Here is a 15,996-nt window from a genome sequence, read left to right as displayed (position 1 = left end):
GACGTAGACGTAGATGTAGTCGTAGTCGTAGTCGTAGTAGTAGTAGTAGTAGTACTATATTTACATACGGCAATTATTCAATGAAATAGTTAAATGGATGTACCTTTTTCATACTTTTCAATTTATTTACTAAAGAAACTTAGTTAATCGAAGGGCATTAAACGTTTGTCTAAACCTCATTATCAGTTACATTTCATTCATTATCATGAATGAAATGTAACTAATGATCACTATTACTAATAATAATTAACCATATTACTATTCATGTATCGAGTATTATTTAAATGGATTAAATAGTTTACTTTTAATTAGGTTTATTTTACAAAAGTAAAATAAATAAATAAACAAACAAACGATTGTAAATTCATATGTGAATTCATATACAATGAACTTAAGTAATTCAGTTTCTATGATAGTGAATCTATCTATTCAGATTATCATTGATACGTGATCACTAGTAACCAACTCATTAAGAAGTGATTCTATTTATAGTAATAATAATAATAATAAACTCTTATAAAAGTCTAACTCCACCTCGTGCCCCTCTGAGTCTACTGCTGATCCCAAAACTAGATAAATGATGGGGAGGGTTGGGCATGAGGTTAGCAATGCCATCCCGTAGGAAATTAACCCGTTAAAAAAAAAAACGCTAACAAGAAAAAATTAATTCAAACCATTTAAACTCTGCCCTAGAAGTTAGAAGGTCTTTCATTTAAAAAGAATTATGATGACTTATAAAAGTCTACAGATTATATGAAATGTAAAAAAGAAAGAAAGAAGGCAAAACTATAATTTATGGACAAACCAATCAGATTTACAATAAGAGGTACTGAATTTTGGCGCGAAATTGATTCATTTTTTTCTCTTTCCTCTAAGTACTTTCATTTTGAAGAGGAAAACTAAATTCATATAGAAAAAGAGATAATTCTATCTCTTTTACTCATCAATATACAAAAGAAGCATTAGAAAAGTGATCATTCAATGACTTGCTCATTGAATATAACAATGCAGATGGTATATGTTTGAACATGTTATGCAAAAAAAATCAATTGATCAGTTTACAATATTTAAGAGATTTAAAGATTTTTAATAAGGTACTTCATTGTGGCATCAATTAAATTGAATGATGTTATCGATGAACTCTTTACTTATTCCATTTAGATCATTATTGAATGATTATTATTGAAATGTATACATATCGTCAATTCTTATATAAGATTATCGACTTAAATTGGGTTAATGGAGAAAAGAATTAAAATAAGTCAAATATGAGAATGGATTTTTGAATATGTATATATCATGGACTCTATTGATTTCAAAAAACAATCAGAGGAATGAAGCGGAGAGAAGAGAGCGAAGCGAAATGATGTGCAGTAAAGATGGTGTGTGAGCCAACAACTCCATTTATTCAGTCAGTCAGTCAGTCAGTAACAACGTAGAACTTCGTATGTACGTACATCAGTTCGAGTTGCCATACCACATTAACACAGATATACAATTGTCGATTCGAATCCAATAGTAGTATAGGTAATAAGAGTATAAACAGTAATCAGAAATATTAGGGTTTGAAGATGTTATTCAAAGAGTATAATCCAGTGAAATAAATTTGGAAAGAGAAAAAAAGGGACATGAAAAATTGAGAAGATTAGAATTTCGGAGAACATTAAGAGTGGATACACCTGCACCATTGCAAACGATTTTGAGCCATGTCATTCAAGGTCTCTAACCATCGGTTGCTATCATCTCGTGGTCCCCAACCAGGTAGTCTACACCTACCAATATGACTCAGTCCACTTGTCAATGACTTCGTGGATTTGTGCCATGTTTTTGTCTGGCCACCCCTAGCTCCATTTAATCAAGCATAGATCGATATTTATAGTCAGACCGAAATAACGATACAGATATATGATGAGTAGAATAAGATATATGCACACAAATGCGTTCATATAAAAACAGTCAAGGTTAATAAGTGAATAATCAACAAGGTCAAAATGTCACTCAAGGAGAATAAATAAATCGGCTTTTCCAAGAATCTACAATGATTTAGATGAGCTTCTCTAGTACTACAATGTAATTAACATGACTGTGTACTTAAAGATGAACTAAACATAACATCATTAGTATGTTACTTAACAATGGCGGTGAATAATTTTGTCTTGAACTATCAAAGTCATGTAGTAACCTACTTTTATCAAGAGAACGCAATTGATTTAATGGAAACAATTATTATTATAACCAATTGTACCAGTGATTATTTTACTGTACTTGTTTGTTTAATTGTACTAAAGACATTCTTCCTTCCGTTGATTGTGACCTTGCACGAATTCGGTTACGCTCAGTAACCATACTTGTAACCTGGCACGATCTTGGTATTCTTTCGATACCACGAGATCTCCAACAATTACATCTCGACTACAGCCATCAACTGCCTTCTGATATTTGGCTTACAGGGGATCTTATCGGTTAACTGGCACGTAGTCTTCCTGTAGTGGTGATCATAGTCAACCGCGACTCGACGCCACACTACAGTCAAATGGCATTTGTCACCGGGCATTATTGGGAATGTCAGGTATCTTAAGTATACTTAAGGTTTATTCCTAAATAAATATTTATTAACATTATTGTCACTTTACTGTTTATCACTTGAGATTTGTTCGTGAGTTATCTTAAAATTATGTTGATGAAGAAATGGCTCGTTAGTCTACGCATACGACATGTCGTATCAGACAGTTCAATAGAATTAGTAGATTTTAGTCTTTTAAATACTTTTCTACCTAATGAGTACTTGCTGGAATTAAGTATATGAATGATAAGCATTTCATCGATAGCTGAGTTGCTATGAACGATCTATTTATACCTATTAAGAATGTTTACTAGTGTTCACTAGTCAAACAACTATGAGTAAAAACCAAACTTTTGCAGACAGATGTTGAATACAACACTAGAAAGAGTGGAATTCCTTAAAACTCGTGGTCTTGTATCCCTATTAATATATATCGTAATGACACCGCCAATGAGAGAACAGTGACTTATCGACCGGACCAATGAAGTAGAAAACCCGTACGAGCAGTCTAGAGTCCTGATTGGTCCTGCTTTTCGCTTAGCCCAGTCGGTTAAGTCCAGAACACCAATCTCAGCCTCCCCTATATAAAACTATGTATTTCAAACATACTGGGTTTATGTACAAACCAAACAGACCACATTGTACCATAAAATAGGAAACAACACTTGTACAAGATTTAGTCAAATGTGGCTGTGATTGAGGGAGATTGTAATTAATAGACTAGGCATAACCCAATAACGCCAAATCGTAGAATAATATTTCATAGGTCAAAATGAAGCTCATAATAAGGGGGACACGAATATGAGTAGTTTAGTTATTTAACAACTACACAATAAAAAGTATATGTATAGTATTGATCCATAAATAGTTCTCAAAAGTTACCATTCATAATTCTTGTCGGGATATAACAAGTTGAAACCTGTTGGTCTATATTTTAATTTCAATTAACACACGATGTAATGTGATGACTATACAATCACAATTGATCTTAATTTTTTTAAAAGATGAATTCTAAGCCACATCATGAATACTCATTGCCAAAGAATCAGAATTTAAGGCAAAGCAACTATCCATCATATTATCAACAATAATACGATCGGCATCCTAATATGAAACACTTATCAATAATATTACATATGTATATTAATTATATCAGAGAATTTGAGTAAAATATCTAGAAATTAGCTATATATTGTAGGGCCAACGAAATGTCACTAAGCCCTAGCCAAATCACCCGGCAGTTGTTTCACTGAATATCGAACCAACCATCGATCCCTGTCAACGTCAAGGACGACCAACGTGCATCAGTTAATCGTACGCCATGAACCAGCCCATGCGGTGGTGCTCTTCCTTTCGCTTTTATCTACTTTAACTAATATATTTCTGGAATAACGTCCTTTCTGTTGTACAGTCTTCAAAGCATCTATAGTACCTTGATACGTCAATGGGGCAATCCACATAAGGTGCTGACCGCGAGGTTCGTCAAACCATTCCCGTCTAACTCTAATAGGCCCAAAATCATTCGATAAAAATAATCTACGTTGGTGATCTACAATATATATAATTTATGGATATTTGTTTTTAGAATGGATCAAATTGTTGTGTGTCTTACCGATATCGACAGATATATGTAGTATGTATCATCAATTGAAAGTGAAATGCCTGGAGGCAGAAGTTTGAGAAGATCAAAGAAAAGAGAACGAGAACAGAGAATGATTGGTGTGGAAACGAAAAAGTATTCAAGTCTGAGACAATTGATTGACATTTTGCTTATGAAGCATTCGCTGTATGATTCTCAGATTTTACTATGAGATTCTGTAATATTATATTCAAATACATCCGGTTAGTACTCACTGGTGTTCAAGTTCACTACAAAATTACTATGCTTAAAAACGTTTTAAGTGTTTACGAAAGATTTTTCTACTAAAGCAGTAGTGCGTTACATTTTACTATTTACGTTTTTATGGCTCCTTTCATAATTTATTTTTCCAATGGTCTGTTTATAATTGCATTCTACAAGTGTTTCCGGTGAGACTATGATTTGTGGACGACTTTTGAGCGACGCTTAGGTGACCTTGAAAATGTCCACTTACTTACTAAGACTAAATGAGGGTTGTAAATCAGTGTGAAGAATAAGGATCATGATTTACAGTTTATGGTAAGGCTTAGGATTCAAATTTGTGGTTTTCATCACGAAGTAACGTCAACTAAATGCTATAACGCTATTTAGACAAATGGGTGAATGAATTTCGCGCCGAAATACAAGACCTGTTATCGTAAATCTGATTGGTTTGTCCATAAATTATAGTCTCACCCTTTTTTAGTATTTAGAAACATAAATCAATTCTATTTCTTCATATTTCTATAAGGTGAATAATCTGAATTTTATGGCAAACGGATCTAGAAAATGTACTTACCAGAAAATAATCCAGAATGTCTTTCGTAATTAATCTGGAAATCTAGTTATTTTGACACATTTACTGATATCAATAATTACTCTGTGGTGCGTGCTACTTATATTGATATAAGTAGTATATGACGCGAGTCAGGAATGTAATGTCTGGCAGAAGATGGGGAAGATCAAGAAGGGAAGAGCGGGAACAGAAAGCAGTTAGTATGGAAATGCAAAACAATAAAGTTCGAGATAATTATTGAACATTTTACAAAGGAAGTATTATAGTATGGTTTTTCTATTTTATCAAATAACTCTGATATGTTGTGCTAGATATAATTCGGTTGTCCTCACCTGTGTTCTGCTTCACTACAACTCCTGTGTTCTATGGTATGATTCAGTTAGTTCCTACAGCTTCACTAACCCTGCTATATAAGTGGGGGAAGATAAACCTAACTAGGAAGCTTTACTAACAGTAGCCGAATAGTAATGTTGATAATTCATGCACATAGGTCACCGGACTGGCCCAGACTGAGGCATGTGGTTGGTGATCATGGCTAGATCGATAAGGTATTTACTCTCAATAGCCGGCCCATTCATACACGTCTTACCAGCCAGGTAGCTCTGAGACATCATATATAGTAATACGTTTATTCATTCCAACTCAAAATCTTTTTGATTGAGATCATGAACCGATTGATGTTAGACCACCACCTTTGGAAACCTGGAAGCATGAGCTCAATCAAAAACTTAATAATCTCCACAACCCCTATACTATTAATCAAAATGTGCTCACTAGTGACCAGCTTCGTGTGGGAGTTCTCTGAGTTCTAGCGAGAAGCCGTGATCAGTGGAGCTAATCCATGTCGGGTAGAGACAGGTATCTACCTCAGTACAATGGAAGTTGGTCGCGCAATTTCGTGGATTGGTGTATGTCAGACACTATCACCATTGGATGCCGGCTCAGTGGTCCAGTTGGTTAAGCGTTCGCGCGAGACCGAAGGCCCTGGGTTCGAATCCCGTGAGCGGGATCGTGGGTGCGCACTGCTGAGGAGTCCCACAATGGGACGAAACGGTCGTCCAGTGCTTCCAAGTTTCCAAAGGTGGTGGTCTAACATCAATCGGTTCGTGATCTCAATCAAAAACTTAATAATCTCCACAACCCCTATACTAGTAATCAAAATCTTCTATTGAGTAAACGGACTTGAAAAGGTAAATATGTAAACCAGTACTTCTAATCCGATTAATTTCATGGTGACCAGAAAAAGTACAAAATAGACGGAAACCGATCTGAATTGAGAACGCGACTCTTAGGCTTTTAATTGAAACTTAATTGTCCCGTGTAAAGACCGATAAAAATGTATTGGTGTACTGCCCGAAACGCTTAAAGTGAAAGTGAAGAATTACTTTTGGCAATCAGAGTGGAATTGAGAGTTTTCAATGCATTAAATACTCAAGTTTGTTTCCTTAGGTTGTACACAGCATGGTGAATTGGCATTATCCCTAGGTTTTAACCTTAAAGCGTTAATCATAGAAATAACCTTAATTTGGTGGCATTGCATTTTATGACTGAACTAATCAAATAGTTCGGCTTAGCTTTTTGAGCAAAGTTTATCTATTTTTGAACTATGGCTGATGTCAGTTTGTGATGAAAAACCTAACCGTAAGCACCTAACCCTTATTCTTAATACTTAACCATAACCAAGAACAATGTAGGAAATCGTAGAAGTTCATTTCGGTCTCTGTAAGGTTCGAAAAGACCAATAATCTAATACGATAAAGAAGAATTTATATTTTCAGTTCACAGAAGCAGTAACCTTTGTTCATATCCTTCGCCTTCCTAGCCTTGTTCACACGTACTGATCTGTACACCCTGTGGGGATAGTTAGAATAGAATTATTTTGCAATTAGTTTCTACCATTATTTGCATTTCTTTGATTAATCTTCATAATTTGTACAATTACCATCATTGAATGTGAAATTGTTGTTTTAAAAAACCATGAACTTCGACCTTCGGTTCCGCTTTCGAATACCTCATAGCATGAAACAATGATTATCGCTCACAAATACCTGCTGCAGGTATATGTTTCCTGTTCCCAATTACCCAATGTTACGATAACAAAACTCTAATCTATTTGCTGCCTACATTAGCAGCTAACAGTAATATTTCTTATTACATGCTTTGTGTGGATATACATCTTGGATCCTATTAATCACAGTTGAAAGTACTAACTACATATAATTGTGGATTACTAGTCCAAAATAAATTCCAACACGCCAATTCCTGACAAATTAAGTAACGTTTTGTATATTTTTCACGTGTGCATAGTTTATATTTGATAAATTAGCACATTAATTTTTGACGTAACAACCTTGTCATAATTTTTGGAACTGATATATTTTTGGTCCACCACAGCCCCATTCCTAGAGCTCAAAATACCTTCGAGCTAGACAATGATCACTATACCCGATACCGTACAATTACCTTGTGACCTTTTATGCAAGATCGCTTTCTTAGTGTGTCATTGTTAATCTTACTGGTCAAACTTTCCGTATTCTTGTAGGCATAATTGTTCACTTATATATATATAATTTTTTCGCAGATGTATGTGCTTGTCGGTGCGCATGTGTCTATTCACTTGGTTGGTATCTTATTAACTTTCTTGGATTATAATTATTATTTGATTAAATGAATAGACCGAAATCTAGTTTATTTATTCTCGTGGTTTGTCTTCAGAATTATCATGCACAAATATAATATTCCCAACCCATTTTCGTATCAGAAATTTTACAGAGCGTTGTAATGTAAACTTGTTATACAACGGGTATAGTTCAAGGACATATACAAAAGTAATAACTGGGATCATCGTGTATTGAATTAGATCATGTACAGATGCGGTCTGTCTAGAATTACTCGGCATGTCGACCTCGCCTTTTTTTAAGTCAGTCAGATGAGACATGAAGACGTCAAGTGAATTAACAAGTCTTATAAAATAAATGTGTCCAATCACACGATTATGGGTTGTGAGTCTCAAATGAGTATGTATGGCTGGTGAATTACCTTTGAGCTCTAATCAAATCACGTGGCAGTCAGGTCACTGTGTATGGAGCAGTTTATTTATCCCCGTTAAGGTTAAGAAAAACCAACGTACATCCATCAGTCGCACGTCATGAACTGTCTTGAGTGAGGATAAACTTCACGTTATCAAGTCATCTAAGTGTACCACAACCAGTAAATTGAGTCATGTTTTCATCTATTCACTTACTTTTTGCAGATATTTTGAGATGATTTCTATTTCGGAATTAACTGGAAAGTTGTGTGGATTACGATGGTATGAATAATAATTTCCGCTTCATTTTGATTTTTTGCCAGATGCAAGGTTGAAATGGTAAATAACGGTGGTGCTCAGCTCTAGACGACTGACTCGTGAGGTGATAGTCACACTCTATTTCTTGTACCAATTCCTACTGATACATTTGTTTAATGTCATTATATTCGTTCTGTACTGTCACCAAATAGCCACAGTGTCAGGACATGATGGAAGGGTGATCCGCCTTACTCATCGACTGTGAGGTGTAACTCTGCGTAAGCTAAGAGGTTACACCATTCCCGTTCAACTTGCGAAGACCGTCAATCACCTACGCAAGTGATCTACAAGTTCCTGATAAGGCTTCAAATGATTTTCTTTTAACATGACTGATCATTTCTTTAAAGTTTGTTATTATCGGTGAAAACTAGGAGGGATGTTTCATCCTGCTTGAAGCTTTCTACATTGGGTTACTTGAACCTTGATGTTGACATCTTCATTAGGGATTTCGCCCACTAACTGCCACTTTCAAAAACACAACTTCATTTAGTATACTACTGAGTTTAAACGGCCTGTGATTTTTCAATGGATGTGATATATACTATGATTAAACGGTTTCTGATGTAGGAGTTCCTTTTAATTTACACTTGCTGGTAAATGCTTTGCATAATTACTATTATTAAAACAGTTCCTTTTTGAATATGGTCTCTGGTGGTTTCCGTCATATTTAAATCTAAACCGAGTAAGTTGCGAGAAATGTTCGTTGTTCAACATGACTTTCCAGCTATTCTTAACATTCAACCAATAATTATCAATATCAGAAACTTTTTTCAAACGAAGAAATTACAAGCTGAATGAAGAGTTTCCAACTTACAAACTGCTAAGTTTAAAGCGGCTACTCTATAAGAAAAAGTGTCTAATCTAATATTCCTGCTGTCTGGAAGGTCAGTAATAAGCTTATAAGAGACCCAGTAGAACTACATGGACGTCTTAGCAACATATTTGTACAGACATTCTCTAGACGTAATTGGGATGAATGTATAATCAGAAGTTTCAACACATGTATTTTAGCAAGCTTGAAATTCATGCCGATTACCATGTGACTTTTAAGAACATCATTAGAACTTTCTTCCGTAAGTGGCAATGATGAAGTAATGGCTAATCTATTTATACATGGTGGTTTTGATATCCACATACTGTTTACTAAAACTGTTTGGTCTGTCCTTTGATTTAGGTGCTTTTCTTGGCAGTTGAAAACCCCATACTTTAAAAAAGGATCCAGGCTGGACTTAAACAACTATCGCCCGATTAACCGCGCTTCCATCTTGTCCATAACTAAGGGCAAAATTATTGAGATGGCAGTTGGTAACTATCTAGATACGTAATAATTCATTATATCTTTATAACATTGATTTAGTTCCAAAAAATCATATGTATTCTGTCTCTAAAATACTTTGATTATGTCAAAAACAATAGGGATGAGGGAAAACCAGTCGTCGCTCTGTAGTTTGAATTTAATGGAGCATTTCATAAAGGACAACATTCGTCATTACTGTTTAAATTGAAAACATTCTGTATAACAGGAAAAATGCATAACTGGGTCTCAGGTAGTAGAAATACGGCAACACTTCTTCCACCCTCAGAATATTACAAGTGGCGTCTTCCGTTGCTCAGTCATTGGATCCTTATTGTCTGTTATGTACATGAATAGCATACGCCATTACTTTACATTTGACAAAATCTTTTTATCTGCTGACGACCCTGAAGTGGTATATTCATTCCACACGCATTCCAGTTGTAGCGGTAAATAAATCCCCAAAATTAATGGCTCTGTACGTTTTCGACATTGGATGCTGACCACGTTAGCTTTAATGGACTCACCTAACTGAAGGCGCTTGGTCATGCATCCGCACCAGATCACGAGTGGTAACGCTGTGCTCAACATCCCCTAAAATCGCTAGCCAGATTAGATCAGACGATCCTCGATATATTGATAGCCTATCAAATATATCTTTGAACCTTCTGTCTTTTTCACTTGATGGGTACGCTTCATATTAAAAGGTGTTACTGGTTAAAGCGTTGTCAAACTCTGAATACCTGTGGCATCTTCACAGTCTGAATATCAGCCACGTAATATAGAAAGATCTGGATATACTCCAAGGCTGTTGTGATGCAGGTTTTCTCTCTCTTAATGCTCAAAAATCTGGGTAAATTATTTTGGTACATTCAAACTACAGGTAAGCTTGGGTCTGGACAAGTCACAACTCAGATAAGTAGGTAGCATCTGTAATTCATTAGATGGTTGCGTTATCACCAGTCATAAAGAGTAGGAGATAATCCAAATGTTATGTCCTGCAAGTATAGGTGTATTGAAATCATTGCCCTAACCATCAACGTTTGCTGTTCAGTAACTCCACTTCCCCCTATTTCGATGCTGGCTTTCTTAAGTTGTTGGTTAGACTGAAGTTGTCTTACTTTTAACTCCCATGTCCCACAAGCCGTTATCAAGCGCTAAGTTTTCAAGTTATTTGAGCAAGGACATCAGACAGCTAAAGCTGTTAGATAGTTAGTAGTGCATCGAAACAGTACTGTATAATAACACAGAATTTGGTATGGATTTCCGAACAAAATAAGATGTTAGGAATTAACTGGTAGGCAAAGAGATGTGGAATTTAATACTTTTAAGGCGATGAGTGAGGGTTTGGAAGTAAGTAGTTGGACAATAATGTTTACAGTATTATTCAGCGCATAGTCCAAAAAATGGGCACTGATTTTGTACTTCTGAATCAAGTGTGCCAATGATTATTTTATCAAATTCAAAGCATACTTGGTCTACTTAAACTTCAATTATTTCAGCTAATGTACAAGAGTTTCTCAATATCCCTTTCGTGGTACTCCTTTCCAGGTGATTCTCCTACCACTAGTTACTCTACATATTTTTACCATTTTAATCTGTTCTTATAAATGTGAACACTCGAATTGTTTCATAACTACCGAGGAAGGAATGCTACGTGATGAGTGTAAAAAGCGGTTGCACAGAACGTGTGCGCGTCTAAGTCTCACCACAAACAAAGGATTCTCAAAGCCCGCCCTTCATTGGCTTTGTATATTTTGCTGTTCCAGTGAGACATTACTGATGCAGGAAGCAGTGGGTATTCTGGTGGTAGCTAACGAGAAATTTAATGGTGGATGCACTGATAACAAGAGTACTGATAGCGAATAATGTGTCAGTGCGGAAAATGCGGCTATAATACGAACCCCACTGCGAAATGTAGAAAAGAGAAATTTTTGGGAGAAAAACAAAAAGTGAAAAACTTTTGGATATTGATGGTCACGATTTTAAGGTATCTCTCGAAGATCCGCATAACATCACCATTTTTAAGTAGCTCTGACGTGGCTGTCTCGACTGATGGGGATGAACGACAGTGTAAAAGCAAAGAAGGGAAATAAGAAGAGCTGCAAACAGTGATATAATGTTCACATATTCAACTAATCAGGGCAATGCACCAGTCGTTGACCTTAATGAAACAGATTCCATAACTACATATAGTAGCTAAACAGTACAAATTGATATTAAGGAGACAGGTGTACTCGTAGCGATCCGAATAACAGAAATAACAGGATTTCTAGTCGGTCGTTCAAAATATGAATTAGGTCAAACTTGAAGAAATATGAATTAAAATAATGATCACGAACATTAAAATTACGTAGAAGGAAATACTTAAACAATTGAACAGTGAAAAATGAGCAATATAAGGGGGTGGAAAAGAATAAAGATATAGGTTTTGATGATGTACAAAATCATTTATTAGTCATATTCAGACAAGAAAGGGAGAAGGGTCTCGCAGATTTCTTCTGAACATTTAAAAAGGATTGTGATCTTAGACTCCTGTTACTTCAGATATATGAAAGAAACAGAATCAAACTCAAACAAAAACAATTAATGCAGTTAACAGGACATTTTTGTAGCTAATATGGCATTGAAATTTTCTAATAGATCAGCAATATCTACCCAAAAAAAGAAAAGCCACTTGATTTCGGCCCCTAATTTTGCATCTACAAATCCACCTGCTACTGTGAAGATAGTTGCACTGACTGAACAACCAGGCAATTTAGCTAACGATTGAATGAGCATTCCTTGAGCACTGTCACTCATCACTTCCCGTCTCCTACATACAGCAGCAGTTATAAGGATCCGAAGCTATCCCTACCTTGTGCGGACATTACTTGGTAAACGATTCTGTTGATTTTTCACATCCTGAGTTCTTTGTTTTGCACCACTCCATTTATTTTCTTCATCATCTAAATATTTACTTTTTCAGTTTCAGTTTGGAAAAGACAGGAGACTTGATGGCTTGTGTTATTTTTGGCAATGGTGGTCTCTTAGTTGATCCAAACTTCTTTTGAAAGAGTCGATGGATGGAGCCTCAAACACGTGCTGAGATAATGAATTCCACTTGTTGATGATTCGATGGGAAAGTCGATAGTCAGCTGACAAGTAATTTGTTCTGGGCTTATGAACATCTTGGAGTGTCCTCGTGAATTCTCTGTTTTGGAAGACAAGAAAAATGAGGGCATTTTAGGTGCAAATTTGGCACTAAACAATTTGAAAACTGTAATCAAGTCGCCTCTAGTTCTGCGATAAGACAACGGGAAAAGGTTCAGCTTGGCCAGTCGAACTTCATACGGAAGCTTCGCTATTCCAGGAATCAGCTTATTCGCCGTTCTCTGAACCTTTTCCAGAAGCTCACTGTCTTTTTTTAAGCAAGGGCTAGCCGCTTGTATGCAGTACTCAAGTTTGGGACGTACGAACACTGTATACAAAGTCAAAAACGTTTTGGCGTCGACATGACTAAAAGCTCTACGTATTGACCATAACGTTCTCAAACCTTTGGCGGCTATTGCACGGCAGTGTGCAGTAGTCTTTAAGTCTTGACTAACGATAACTCCTAAGTCATTATGTGTCTAGACGACAGGTAGCTCGGTGTTATTCATCGTGTATGTATCTGTGCCTTGATGGACGATGTGCATCACAACACACTTGGAAGTATTTATCGGCAACTGCCAGGCTTCAGACCATTCAGATAACTTCTTCAGGTCATTTTGAAGTTCTAAGCTATCACTCTTACATCGTATCGTTCTCCATATCTTGACATCGTCAGCATATAGCAAGACCGATGATGATAGGAGACAAGGAATGTCATTTACATACAAGAGGAATAGCACTGGCCCCAAAACTGTACCCTGGGGCACTCCACTAAGCACAGTTTCCCAGCTAGATAACTTTGAGTTCACCTGAACTCTTTGTTGACGCCCAACTAAGAAGTCTTTTATCCACATCAATAAATTGCCTCCAATCCCGACTTTTCTTAACTTATATAACAGCCGGTTGTGCGGAACTTTGTCAAAAGCTTTACTGAAATCAATGAAGGCTACGTCTACAGGTAGCTTTTGGTCCTTAAGAGCGCACCAGCTTTCACGAGCCACTAATAAGTTAGTGAGACAAGAGTAACCTATTCTGAAACCGTGCTGCTTCTCCGAGAGGATCCGGTTTTTATCGAGATACTTAAACAGCTCCTTCCGAATAATCTTTTCTAAGATTTTAACTACCACACTAGTTAGGCTAACGGGGCGGTAGTTCTCAGGTTTGTGTTTCGTGCCTGTTTTGAAGACAGGACTTACTATGGCGTTTTTCCAATCTTTCGGTAAGCGACCCTGCGTAACGGATAGGTTAAAGCATGTACTTAAAGGGCTTGCAACGAAGTTAGATAATTCTTTCAGTAGCCTAGGATGTAATTCATCGGGCCCCGTGGATTTACCTATGTCAAGCTTATTTAGCAGACCAAAGACATCGAGTTCTTTAATGGTCACGCTATCCAGTGTATGTATGGGGATCTGTATACGCTGACGGGAAGGGCGCTTCTATGGTATATACATTGCTAAAGTAGTTCGAGAACACTTGAGCCTTACCAAAGTCGTCCTCCACTAATGATGAAGCAGTACTGTCTCCCCATAGAGCAGGAATATTTCCTTTTCTCCTTGTCCTTTGGTTTATATAAGAATACAAGCGTTTAGGACATTCTATGGATTCCTTAACAAGTTTTTCTTCGTACAATTTTCTAGACTTACGGAGGGTCGAGGTACAAGTATTCCGAGCCTTTCGATACTGAGATTTTGACCTATCAGTCCCCAGTAACCTAAATCTATCCCACATTTTCCTTTTCTTACGGAGAAGGATACGGACCTCCCTACTGAATCATGGTGGTGAGTTTTTCGGCCCCTTTGGTATAGTCCAAGGGATGTGGGGTGTGGTAACTTTTAGGTATGAATTTCGAAATGCGTCCCAGGCCGTTTCAACTGAGGACTCTGGGTCTATTGTCCAATCTACCAACGATGCTGAATGCATGATGTCTGGTATGTTTGCTTTCCAGACGTTGGGTCTGGACTGGACTGACGCGTGCTCGTGACTGGCAGTTATGTGGAAGTCGAAAGTTAAAACTGCGTGGTCACTTTTACCTGGGGGTGGCATATGGTGGAGGTTCGCAACATCATCCTCATAGTGAGTCAGTATAAGATCTAATAAGGATGATTCAGTGTCCGGATCGTACCTTGTCGCTTCCTTCACATGTTGCACTAGAGCACATGTGATAACCGCATCAACTAGTTCCTGCTCGAAAAAATTATCTGACGATTGAGTTCGCAGATTTTTCCAGTCTACCATTGGTGCATTAAAGTCCTCTAGGATTAGACATCGACCACTTTGTGACCAAGTATTGAGACTGCTAAGCGGGACCTCATTTACCTCACAGCTTGGACTGCGATAGATCAAACCAATCAGCAGCTCTTGTCCCTCATATTTCAAGCGGCAAATAAATAATTCACACGTCTCACTCCCATGGGATACACTATCGATAATGGCAAATGGGATAGCACGCCTAATGAATAGAGCCACTCCCCCTACTTTACGCTTTTGTATTCTGTCGGTCCTTACTTACGTAAAACCCTCGAAACCAAGTTCCATACTATCAATACACTGTGTCAGCCAGGTTTCTGTGACTGCGATTATGTCTGGCTTTGTAGAGTCAATCTGTACACCTAGTTCCGATCGCTTATTGAGAAAGCTTCAGGCATTAGTGCAACAGATTCGAAGCCTATTTAAGTGGCTTCGTGCTTCACCCAGAGTGGCTTCGGCATCATTCTCTGTCAAAGCCTTACAACCCTAAAATTTACAATTTTTATGTCTTTTTCGCCAGCGCCTAATCTAGGTTGTAGTTCTCTGTCGACTTCCCGTCTTTTTACGCGGTCTGCCAACGACAAGTCCTTACGGATAAAAACTCCTGAACCCTTTTAATTTATGTCCATTCTAATATATTCTAATTTAAGCACTGTTTATGATCACAATTATAGAGTCTGTTTATACATCTTTAACCTACTCAGATCAAAAACTAACGAGGACGAGTTCAGCAAAGCGGAATTAAAGCGAATATTAATATGATATATTCTGTTTAGCAAAGTTTGGAAACCTCAAATCGGTGGGCTACCTGTCCATTCATGTAAGGTTCATACAGACAAACGGGGAGAAGATCATTCGTTTCAAATTGAAAGCATAAACTGCTTATATATGAACGCCGCTAGTCTATCAAACAAATTGGATGAACTACGTGAACTTAGCAATGCTAATAAGGCCCATCTGATAGGAATATCTGAAACCTGGATATCTTCTCAGTTCTCGG

The sequence above is a fragment of the Schistosoma haematobium genome, chromosome 4, assembly GCF_000699445.3.
Source record: "Schistosoma haematobium chromosome 4, whole genome shotgun sequence".
Lineage (NCBI taxonomy): Eukaryota > Metazoa > Platyhelminthes > Trematoda > Strigeidida > Schistosomatidae > Schistosoma > Schistosoma haematobium.
The sequence above is the reverse complement of the archived record's forward strand: the minus strand, read 5'-3'. Positions refer to the sequence as shown.